The following is a 13,038-nucleotide window of genomic DNA, read 5'->3' on the forward strand; positions in this document are numbered from 1 at the left end:
AGCTCAAGCGAAGTCAATTCTGTCTCCCCTCTATGAAATATTCCTGACAAAGGTTGTAAATGATGCCATTTTTCAAAATAAAAAGATTCTCCCTATTCAAGGAAAGAAATAAGGCAGTACAGAAAAGAGAAAATGTTAGCAAACTAAACAGACACACCTAGCATCACTTCAGGAAGAAAAAGGGTTTCTAAGGAACTATTCATTCCACTATAGTATTTAACAGGCATTAATTCTAACATACAAACTCATTTCTGTATGTACATATAAAATATTAAATTAGAATTGACTTAGATTGCTAGGCAATTGTGAGATTACAACACACCACCTCTGAACTTTCTCCCTTCTTGTCTAGTAAGAATAGACATTTTAATGCCTTTCTGAAGTGTCTTTCTGAGTCTCAGAAATCTGCCTCCATACTGTGAGTTAATCTAGCTTAATTCTGTTCCCTTCATTTCAATTCCAAGTGCTTAATTTATAATGCTTAACAGTTTATTTGAAAGAAAGCTTTCTTTTGTTTAGGCAGTTTTCTATCTATCCCCTCTTCATCTATACTTTCCACTTTTTCCAGTCAATCAGCAATTCTACCTCTTCTTCAAAGCCCATATGGCAATTAACATCACTAGCATCTCTACTTGTGTTCATTTCCATTAAACAATAACTTTGGTTTAAAGAGGCATTCTTGAAAGAAATTCAGAGCATTGGAGAATTTTCAAAGTAGTCAAATAAGGTTTAAGTTACTCATGGGGAAAAAGTGCTGCCGTGTTTATAGTTCACAAGACTTACATCAGCAAATCAATGGCTGTTTTAACTTCCCGCTTCCCTACAGTGGTAGACCAGATTATTTCCCCCAGTCTTCCACTCTTTAATAGGGTTTGATATCCTTTGCCCCTTATCCTTGTAACTCTGCACGGCCTCCTGCTGTGGACTGAGTATACGCCCTGCTCCACTGATGTCAGGCCAGGCTGCAGGCTTGCTCTGGCCAGTGAGACGTGAGCAGGCGTGTTGCGAGCAGAGGCTTTAATGTGCTCGGGTGGGCTTGTACTCTCAGGCTCTTGCCATTCCCCACGCGAAGAGCATACACAGAGAGCTGCAAGGACAAGGACAAGGACAAGGAGAGACACGAGAAGCAGAAAGCCCTTGAAGTTCTGAGGGTGTTTGTAAAGAAGAAAAAAATGACTAACAAGCCTATCAGGAAAATGAAATAATAAAAATTTCAAAACCTTTAAGTTGTCATTAACTGCAATGATCTAATTTAGTGAATCATATTAGTAAGTACACAGTACTGCACCTTTTACGAAGGAATGACGCAGTCCACAGAGATGTAAGTGAACTGCAAATCTGAGACCAGTGTTTGGTTTTCTCTCTCTCACTGTCTTGATTTGCAATTGACAATATTTTTTTTTTCTTTATAGATTTAGTTTTTCTGTTCACAGAGAAGATGACAATATAGGAATGCTATGAGAGTGCTTGCTTTGGCAGCACATATACTAAAATTGGAACGATACAGAGACGATTAGCATGGCCCCTGCGCAAGTATGACACACAAATTCATGAAGCGTTCCATATTTGTCTATTCAAAAGTCTACAAGCAATAAATGCTGGAGAGGGTGTGGAGAAAAGGGAACCCTCTTACACTGTTGGTGGGAATGCAAACTAGTACAGCCACTATGGAGAACAGTGTGGAGATTTCTTAAAAAACTGGAAATAGAACTGCCGTATGACCCTGCAATCCCACTCCTGGGCATAAACACCGAGGAAACCAGATCTGAAAGAGACACGTGCACCCCAATGTTCATCGCAGCACTGTTTATAATAGCCAGGACATGGAAGCAACCTAGATGCCCATCAGCAGACGAATGGATAAGGAAGCTGTGGCACATATACACAACAGAATATTACTCAGCCATTAAAAAGAATTCATTTGAATCAGTTCTAATGAGATGGATGAAACTGGAACCCATTATACAGAGTGAAGCAAGCCAGAAAGATAAACACCAATACAGTATACTAACGCATATATATGGAATTTAAAAAGATGGTAACTATAACCTTATATGCAAAACAGAAAAATAGACACAGATGTATAGAACAGTCTTTTGGACTCTGTGGGAGAAGGCGAGGGTGGGATGTTTTGAGAGAACAGCATCGAAACAAGTATGCTATCAAGGGTGAAACAGATCACCAGCCCAGGCTGGATGCATGAGACAAGTGCTCAGGGCTGGTGCACTGGGAAGACCCAGAGGGATGGGATGGAGGAGGCGGGAGGTGGGGTCGGGATGGGGAACACATGTAAATCCATGGCTGATTCATGTCAATATATGGCAAAAACCACTACAATACTGTAAAGTAATTAGCCTCCAACTAATAAAAATACATGGGGGAAAAAAGGGAATGCTATGAGAAAAAGATTATGATGTTAAGCCACTGAGATTCATTGAACAGTTATAAAGAATTTTAAGTGTAATTACAAATAATTACTCTCATAAATTTTAAAAAGCCTATAGAATTAAAGGACAGAGTGGTTGTTCAGAAGAACAGAACAGAAACCTGAAAAATACAAAATACAAAGTAGTAAACCCATAATACCAGCACAAATTAACTCTAGAGAAAGTATTTAAAAAAAAAAAAAAGAAAAGAAAATGCTACAGTTGAGCACTCAGCCATTTGATAAGAAACGAAAAGACAGAAATCTCAAGGAAAAAAAACAGATGTGGGGGCTCACACAGGTGTGGTTCTGAGCCTGCACCATTGCCATGAGGTTACAATTGAGTTACTTCATCAGAAAGCACATCTACTTCTGCAAATCTGTACACACAGACAGGCCTGATGATCTTTAACCTTAGGACATGAAGAGTGTGGGGACTAACACTGGAACTATTAAGAAAGGAAGAGGCTGAAGATGTTTTTCCTTTTATTAACAGTGAAATAATAATCTAAATAAAATGATCCCAATAAATCAATCAAAAAGTAAATACTGAATACATATGAAGTACCCAAAACTGTGCCAGGGATTGTTGTGGGATTACAGAGTAAGGCACTGTCCCTAACCACAGGTAGTTTACAATCCTGCTGTAGAAATAAAATGGTGAGTTCAAGCAAATGAGCAAAAGCAGACTTGAGCTGGACCCAAACGCTTAGACAGGCCCAGGGGCTGTTCCAAAAGGGATGCAACTGAGACGATTCCCTGGAGCTCAGGAAGAAAATAATTGAAGCTTTCTCTTTTGAAAAGCTCATCCTTTAATTTATACTTTCATGTTTTTGTAATATATGTTAGAATAATTGACATTTTATGAATAACACATATCTACTAGGGTAAGCTTAGTAATTTTTTCAAATAATAAGAACATGATGAAGACAGAAAACTGAGCGCTGAAGCCTCTTCTAACCAGTTTAGGAGTCCTCCACTCAAATCCACCCCTTCAAATCAGAGGCAAAGTGAAGGCGCCTAGCCTGTGGAAGCAGCCAATTAGAGGCTAAGCTTTGCCACAGAATTAGCTGCTCTCTACTACTCTGGAGATAGAAATCTGGACTTCAAAAAGTCTCCTACATCAAGTGTTTCCTCATTGGAATTTAAAAAACTGTTCTCTTAATAATGGAAAACTGGGGGGAGACAAATTTACAAAAACTCTCACAAATAACTTTCTGTTAAATTAAGGATCAAATTTTGAAGAAGAGCCTGCTGAAGCAGCAGATGTTGCTGTCAATTAAAAACATCATGAGGAATAGAGGCAAGGGAAAAAGACGACGTGAGGCAGCCCCGCCCCAACGGCAGTGATCAAACAGAAGGAACGCAGTTCATGCTGGGTGAACCATGTGGGGGAGTCCGCCTGGGCACTCTCTGCAGCAAAGAGTGCTGAGAAAGCCGCCTGACTCCAGTAACAAACGAGACGCATGTAGCAGAACATGGTGAAAGTTGTCACTGGATGGAGCCAGGTGCTACATTTACTTCTTATAGCAAGATGGGTGGCTATAAAGAAAAACGGTACCATGTCCAGTGTACAGAGAAAGATACTGACATTCACAGAAATCGACTCACATAATCAAAGGCACATCGCCAGAAGGCAACAGAAACTGAAGTGTACTTACGGATACTACATGGCAACCAAAGCTTATTGTGGTGCTTTCTGTGAGCACAGTGATGGGGGGCCTTTGGGAGGAGCACGAAAAGGAAAGGTAGACAGGGGACTTTCCTGGTGGTCCAGTGGTCAGGACTGTGTGCTCCCAATGCAGCGGGCCTGGGTTTGATCCCAGGTTAGGGAACCAAGATCCCACATGCCTCATGGCCAAACAAACACCAAACAAACAAAACAATAAATCAAAGCAAGGTAGATAGGGTGAAGGAACGGAACAAGTGCTCTAGACTGATTTATGTGAGGAATTCAGAGGCCAGCAGCCTGGGTAGAAACTGGTAGTTAGATCAACTGTGGATCAGGCCTGTGGCTTCCCCAGTGGCTCAGTGGTAAAGAATCCGCCTGTCAATGCAGGAGACGCAAGTTTGCTGCCTGGTCAGGAAGATGCCCTGGAGAAGGAAACGGCAACCCACTCCAGTATTCTTGTGTGGAGAATCCCATGGACAGAGGAGCCTGCGGGGCTACAGTCCATGGGGTTGCAAAGAGGTGGACACAACTGAGCACACATGAAAGGGGATCTGGATGAGCCCTTCAAACAACCACAACAGGTTATAAAAAACTTTGATTAGTTCATCTGACTTTTCTAAATCAGTGATTCAAATGCTTGGGATATTGCTATATTTTTAATCTCCTAACTGGGGTAAGTAAGACAAACTGAAACAGTTGGTTTTAAGGTTTAACACCCCTAACCCTTCCTCCAATTTCTGTAAACTCAGAATGGGCTTTTAGGGATAGAAACTGTGTGTGTGTGGTGGGGGGGGGGGGCGGGGGGGTGTTGGGGGGAGGAAACCCAACAGATTAGCAGTGGTGTTACCTACAGAAGCTCTGTGATTTTAGATGTGTCACTTCTTCAGACCCTAGAGGACAGGCTTTGGAATAAAACAGGGATTTCATCACCTAGGATTCATGACAGACTCAGGAGTAAGATTGTCTTGAAAAATAACACAAACCTCTGTGCAAGTATGTTTTCATGAGAAGAGAATCCACAGCTGTGATCATCATCTCAAAAAGATCCATAAGTAAGTCAGAGAGAGACAAATATTGTGTGATTATTGCTTATATGGAGAATCTTAAAAAAAAAAACAAAGACACAAGTGAACTTATTTACAAAACATAAACAGACTCACAGACTTAGAAAACAAACTTATGGTTACCAGGGAAGAAGGGTGAGAAAGAGGGATAGTTAGTGAGTTTCGGATTGACATGTTCACACTGCTATATTTAAAAGGACCTATGGTATAGCACGGGGAACTCTGCTCAGTATTATATAAGAACACAAATGGGAACAGACTTTCAAAAAGAATACATACATGAGTATGTGTAACTGAACCACTTTGCTGCACACCTGAAACTAACACAACACTGTTAACCATGCCCCAATATAAAGTAAAAAGTTCAAAACCCAAACACGAGACAGGTTTTACACGTTACTACAGCAGTCTTCAGAATCATCATCAAAGTTTATAATCAAACTCATGATGCACTGCAATACTGCTGACCCTTGAGTGACATGGGTTTGATCTGTATGGGTCCACTTATATTTGGATTTTTTTAAAATAAATGTGTACTATGGTTTTTTTAAAAAGAAGCATTTATCTAAGATGATTGAGATTCTCTCCAGCTTTCTGAGTCTATAAAACCTGAGATGTGGAACTTAAAAATAGCAGTATTTGTTGAATTCCACATCTTTTAATGCAGGTAATTTGATATTATAATTACAATTTCCTACTGCTTTATCTTAATCATTCTCTGCTGGTCAAAATCAAAACAAACAGGTTTCAGAATATACTGCTGGAAAGGTTGAGTGTGAATGTTCTCAATTAATTCAACCATCACATTCACTTAAGAGGATGATTTTTACAGAGAGTACAAGTCTGGGACTATGATTTCCCCAAAGGCAAATAGGCTGAGTTAATGAGTCTGGCAGGAAAAACTAAAGGAGTCACAAAACTAACTTGGAAGTTGTCCCAGTTTCTAAAACAGAAATGCTTGGGAGTTAGACTGTGTCTAAAACATGAAACATTCTATAATCACATCTACTCAAGTTGAACTACCCACCAGATCATACCTGATACTAAATGAAGTAGCAATAGACTCCATGTATTAATCACCAAGAGAAAACAAATCAGTAGTACTTCTGCATTCATGGCCTTGCAAAAATCCGAAGGCTAGGAAACAGCCTGATGCCTCCTTCTGATTAGGAACATTCTGAGGCAGCAGTAGATAAATTCTTCTTCTACAAATTTATTCATGAAGGACCCAGTAAACTTCCAATCATATAAGCAATTCATTTATTAACTAGGCCCAACCACTTCCTTCATGCCCACCAAAAAAGCAAACTGAAAATACAGCTGGTGATGATTAGATAAACTCAGTCTTTTAGTCTTGGTAAACCTCCCCTGCACAAGTGTAAACTGAGTATTTACCCTCAGTCAGATTCATAACTAAATTCCTCTTAGTGCCTTTATTCTGGCTCAATCAGAATTATTTTTTATTTGTACCCAGGGATAGCTGCTAAGTATTGTTTTACCAAAATAACAGTGATCAACATAGGCTTTGTGCCCTCCAGCAATGCTCTGATTCACTAAAGAGCTTTGCTTTTATATGATTCTTTAACATTCATCCATTTTTTCAGAAAGGATTTATGAACAGGTTCAGTGGAAGGTAAAAAGAAAGGAAGACAGAGTTACAGATGGCTGGCTCTCAAGTACATATGATAAGGGAGGTAAAACATGAGTCTATACCTAACCATCATACAAAGTTGAATGTGGAGTTGAAGGAGATAACATTTTAAAGAATGAAAGAAGTACCACACCCTGCGTGAGTTAGGATGACAGAAATCAGACAGACTAATAAAGGAGGGAACAAATAAGTGCAGTCTAACAAGGTGATTTGGTGATATGATACTGTGTGTAGGTTGAGGCAGAGGTGAGGGGGCGATGCAACACAGAACACTAAGGTGATGAGGAGTCAGAGGGCAGAGATCTGAGCGCGGAAGCAGGAAGCACTGTGGGGACCATTCTGAGGCGATGGTGAAGGGCTTTCCTGGTGGCTCAGTGCTAAAGAACCTGCCTGCAGCTGATGAATACAGACACAAAATCCTTAACAAAATTCTAGCAAACAGAATCCAACAACATATTAAAAAGATCACACATCATAACCAAGTGGGCTTTATCCCAGGGATGCAAGGATTCTTCAATATCTGCAAATCAATGTAATACACCACATTAACAAATTGAAAAATAAAAACCATGATTATCTCAATAGATGAAGAGAAAGCCTTTGACAAAATTCAACAACATCCATTTATGGTAAAAACCCTCCAGAAAGTAGGAACAGAAGGAACATACCTCAACATAATAAAATCTATATATACAAACCCACAGTAAACATTATCCTCAATGGTGAAAAATTGAAAGCATTTCCCCTAAAGTTAGGAACAAGACAAGGGTGCCCGCTCTCATCACTACTGTTCAACATAGTTTTGGAAGTTTTGGCCAGAGCAATCAGAGCAGAAAAAGAAATAAAAGGAATCCAGATTGGAAAAGAAGACGTAAAACTCTCACTATTTGCAGATGACATGATTCTCTACATAGAAAACCCTAAAGACTCTACCAGAAAACTACAAGAGCTAATCAATGAATATAGTAAAGTTGCAGGATATAAAATCAACACAGAAATCCCTTGCATTCCTATACACTAACAGTGAGAAAATAGAGAAATTAAGGAAACAATTTCATTCACCACTGCAAAGAAAAGAATGAAATACTTAGGAACATATCTACCTAAAGAAACAAAACACCTACATATAGAAAACTATAAAACACTGGTGAAAGAAATCAAAACAGACACAAATAGATGGGAGAAATATACCGTGTTCATGGATTGGAAGAATCAATATAGTGAAAATGAGTATACTACCCAAAGCAATCTATAGATTCAATGCATCCCTATCATGCTACCAATGGGATTTTTCACAGAGCTAGAACAAATAATTTCACAATTTGTATGGAAATACAAAAAAACCTTGAATAGCCAAAGCAATCTTGAGAAAGAAGAATGGAACTGGAGGAATCAACCTGCCTGACTTCAGGCTCTACTACAAAGCTACAGTCATCAAGACAGTGTGGTACTGGCACAAAGACAGAAATATAGATCAATGGAACAAAATAGAAAGCCCAGAGATAAATCCACGCACCTATGGACACCTTATCATTGACAAAGGAGGCAAGAATATACAATGGACAAAAGACAACCTCTTTAACAAGTGGTGCTGGGAAAACTGGTCAACCACTTGTAAAAGAATGAAACTAGAACACTTTCTAACACCATACACAAAAATAAACTCCAAATGGATTAAAGGTCTAAACGTAAGACCAGAAACTATAAAACTCCTAGAGGAGAACATAGGCAAAACACTCTCCGACATAAATCACAGCAGGATCCTCTATGACCCACCTCCCAGAATATTGGAAATAAAAGCAAAAATAAACAAATGGGACCTAATTAGAATTAAAAGCTTTTGCACAACAAAGGAAACTATAAGCAAGGTGAAAAGGCAGCCTTCAGAATGGGAGAAAATAATACTAGCAAATGAAACAACTGACAAAGGATTAATCTCAAAAATATACAAGCAACTCCTGCAGCTCAATTCCAGAAAAACAAATGACCCAATAAAAAAATGGGCCAAAGATCTAAACAGACATTTCTCCAAAGAAGACATACACATGGCTAACAAACACATGAAAAGATGCTCAACATCACTCATTATCAGAGAAATGCAAATCAAAACCACAATGAGGTACCATTTCACGCCAGTCAGAATGGCTGCTATCCAAAAGTCTACAAGCAATAAATGCTGGAGAGGGTGTGGAGAAAAGGGAACCCTCTTACACTGTTGGTGGGAATGCAAACTAGTACAGCCACTATGGAGAACAGTGTGGAGATTCCTTAAAAAACTGGAAATAGAACTGCCGTATGACCCTGCAATCCCACTTCTGGGCATACACACTGAGGAAACCAGATCTGAAAGAGACACGTGCACCCCAATGTTCATCGCAGCACTGTTTATAATAGCCAGGACATGGAAGCAACCTAGATGCCCATCAGCAGACGAATGGATACGAAAGCTGTGGTACATATACACAATGGAGTATCACTCAGCCATTAAAAAGAACACTATTTGAATCGGTTCTAATGAGGTGGATGAAACTGGAGTCTGTTATACAGAGTGAAGTAAGCCAGAAAGAAAAACACCAATATAGTATACTAATGCATATATATGGAATTTAGAAAGATGGTAACGATAACCCTGTACATGAGACAGCAAAAGAGACACAGATGTATAGAACAGTCTTTTGGACTCTGTGGGAGAGGGCGAGGGTGGGATGATTTGGGAGAATGGCATTGAAATATGTATATTATCATATGTGAAACGAATCGCCAGTCCAGGTTCGATGCATGAGGCAGGGTGCTCGGGGCTGGTGCACTGGGACGACCCAGAGGGATGAGATGGGGAGGAAGGTGGGAGGGGGTTCAGGACGGGGAACACATGTACTCCCATGGCAGATTCATGTCAATGTATGGCAAAAACCACTAGAATATTGTAAAATAACTAGCCTCCGATTAAAAGAAATAAATTTGTATTAAAAAAAAAGAAAAAGAAAAAAGAACCTGCCTGCAATGCAGGAGACATGGGTTTGATCCCTGGGTCGGGAAGATTCCCTGGAGAAGGAAATGACAACCCCCTCCAGTATTCTTGCCTGGAGAATCCCATGGACAGAGGAGTCTTGGTCATGGGGTCTCAAAAGAGCTGGACAAGTCTTAGCAACTAAACAGCAACAATATATGGTGTGTCTGTGTGCTCGGGCACTCGGTCGTGTACAACTCTTTGTGACCCCATGCAGCATGCCAGGCTTTCCTATCCTTCACAGTCTCCCAGAGCTTGTTCAAACTCATGTCAAATAATGGTTTGTCTTAGTCCAAATTAATACGTTTTGCTAAATACAGTGTAGAGAGTGGTGATTCAATTTATTATTATTTACTTGTGTGCTTCCCTTGTGGGTGGTGGGGTAACAACTGGGAAATAACGTGCAATTACTTTTTTAAATAATCTTCAAATATTTTATTAACTTTGAAGAAGGAATAAGAACAGCTACTTAAGAAACTGAAGACACTTAGGCACTCATCTATTCATAGTTTTTACATAGCTCAAGATGTTTACATCAAATGGGGAAAAAAACAGTAGTGAAGACCAGTATCCTATAAACAGGTAAGATTCAGAAAAATCCATCTCTAGAAAGCAGGTCATATGGACTCATAGACTTCACCGGATATAGAAGAATCAAACAGCAGCAACATAAAGCCTTCTGTTGAGGACATAAAGGTAGGAGCCAGGCCATGGTGTCAAAGAAAAGATCTTCTTCCTCCTAATCTAAATGTTTGCTTCCAGTCTGGGTTGAGAGCAAGTTCCTGATCATTTGAACTGATTGTTAGTCAAGCTCCCTGTCGTGTTTGCTTCCTTGGTTTCCAGTTCAGCCAGTTCTTGTAATTGCCTGTTGCTCAGGCCTTTGCATTCCAACTGTTTTCCAATCACTGTGCATTCTGTGCAAACAAGGCAGCAAATTCCCTAGCCTCAATCTTCTCTTCCTCGTCCCCAAGAGCAGACACATGACACAGCTGAATGTGCCCATGTTTTCAGTCTATCTGGTCATTATTGCCTTCTTAGGAGGCTCGTGCTTCTGAGATATATATATATATATTTCAGTTCAGTTCAGTTACTCAGTTGTGTCCAACTCTTTGCGACCCCATGGACTGCAGCACGCCAGGCTTCCCTGTCCATCACCAACTCCTGGAGCTTGTGCAAACTCACATCCATCAAGTCAGTGATGCCATCCAACCATCTCATCCTCGGTCGTCCCCTTCTTCTCTTGCCCTCAATCTTTCCCAGCATCAGGGTCTTTTCCAATGAATCAGTTCTTTGCACCAGGTGGCCAAAGTACTGGAGTTTCAGTTTCAGCATCAGTCCTCCCAATGAATATTCAGGGTTGATTTCCTTTAGGATGGACTGGTTTGATCTCCTTGCAGTTCAAGGGACTCTCAGGAGTCTTCTTCAACACCACAGCTCAAAAGCAGCAATTCTTCAAAGCTCAGCTTTCTTTACAGTCCAACTCTCACATCCATACATGACTACTGGAAAAACAATAGCCTTGACTAGACAGACCTTTTTCAGCAATGTCTCTGCTTTTTAATATGCTGTCTAGGTTGGTCAAAAGACTAGCTTTTCTTCCAATGAGCAAGCATCTTTCAAATTCATAGCTGCAGTCACCACGTGCAGTGATTTTGGAGCCCAAGAAAATAAAGTCTGTTTCCACTGTTTCCCCATCTATTTCCCAGGAAGTGACGGGACCGAATGCCATGATCTTAGTTTTCTGAATGTTGAGCTTTAAGCCAACTTTTTCACTCTCCTCTTTCACTTTCATCAAGAGGGTCTTCAGTTCTTCATCGCTTTCTGCAATAAGGGTGGTGTCATCTGCATATCTGAGGTTACTGATATTTCTCCTGGAAATCTTGATTCCAGCTTGTGCTTCCTCCAGCCCAGCGTTTCTCATGATGTACTCTGCATATAAGTTAAATAAGCAGGGTGACAATATACAGCCTTGACAAACTCCTTTGCCTATTTGGAACCAGTCTGTTGTTTCATGTCAATTATAATGGTTGCCTCTTAACCTGCATACAGATTTCTCAGGAGGCAGGTAAGGTGGTCTGGTATTCCCATCTCTTGAAGGATTTTCCAGATTTACTGTGATCCACACAGTCAAAGGCTTTGGCATAATCAATAAAGCAGAAGTAGATGTTTTTCTGAATTCTCTTGCTTCTTCTATGATCCAACGGATGTTGGCAATGTGATCTCTGGTTCCTCTGCCTTTTCTAAAACCAGCTTGAACATCTGGACGTTCATGGTCAGATACTGTTGAAGCCTGGCTTGGAGAATTTTGAGCATTACTTTGCTAGTGTATAAGATGAGTGCAAGTGTGCACTAGTTTGAGCATTCTTTGGCATTGCCTTTCTTAGGGATTGGAATGAAAACTGACCTTTTCCAGTCCTGTGGCCACTGCTGAGTTTTCCAAATTTGCTGGCATATTGAGAGCAGCACTTTCACAGCATCATCTTTCAGGATTTGAAATAGCTCAACTGGAAATCCATCACCTCCACTAGTTTTGTTCATAGTGATGCTTCCTAAGGCCCACTTGACGTCACATTCCAGGATGTCTGGCTCTAGGTGAGTGATCACACCATTGTGATTATCTGGGTCATGAAGATCTTTTTTGTATAGTTCTTCTGTGTATTCTTGCCACCTCTTCTTAATATCTTCTGCTTCTGTTAGGTCCATACCATTTCTGTCCTTTATTGTGCCCATCTTTGCATGAAATGTTCCCTTGGTACCTCTAATTTTCTTGAAGAGATCTCTAGTCTTTCCTATTCTGTTGTTTTCCTCTATTTCTTTGCAGTGATCACTGAGGAAGGCTTTCTTCTCTCTCCTGGCTACTCTTTGGAACTCTGCATTCAAATGGGTATATCTTTCCTTTTCTCCCTTGCCTTTCACTTCTCTTCTTTTCTGAGCTATTTGTAAGGGCTCCTTAGACAACCATTTTGCTTTTTTGCATTTCTTTTTCTTGGGGATGGTTTTGATCACTGCCTCCTGTACAATGTCACGAACCTCTGTCTATAGTTCTTCAAGCATTCTGTCTATCAGATCTAACCCCTTGAATCTTTTTCTCACTTCCACTGTATAATCGTAAGGGATCTAATTTAGGTCATACCTGGATGGTCTAGTGGTTTTCCCTACTTTCTTCAATTTAAGTTTGAATTTGGTAATAAGGAGTTCATGCTCTGAGCCACAGTCAGA

The 13,038-nt window shown here is 40.2% G+C and overlaps 1 protein-coding gene and 1 non-coding gene across 2 annotated transcripts in view; one reads left to right on the forward strand and one right to left on the reverse strand.

Annotated features, from left to right (window-relative positions):
* Positions 1-13,038, reverse strand: part of GLG1 (golgi glycoprotein 1) — a 122,602-nt gene that overhangs the window by 47,541 nt on the left and 62,023 nt on the right. The gene's annotated exons all lie outside the window — the stretch shown is intronic.
* LOC122692913 lies at positions 1,464-1,570 on the forward strand. Its single transcript, XR_006340727.1, has one exon. It is a non-coding gene; the product is annotated as a U6 spliceosomal RNA (small nuclear RNA).

Source organism: Cervus elaphus, chromosome 4 (assembly GCF_910594005.1).
Source record: "Cervus elaphus chromosome 4, mCerEla1.1, whole genome shotgun sequence".
Taxonomy (NCBI): Eukaryota; Metazoa; Chordata; class Mammalia; order Artiodactyla; family Cervidae; genus Cervus; species Cervus elaphus.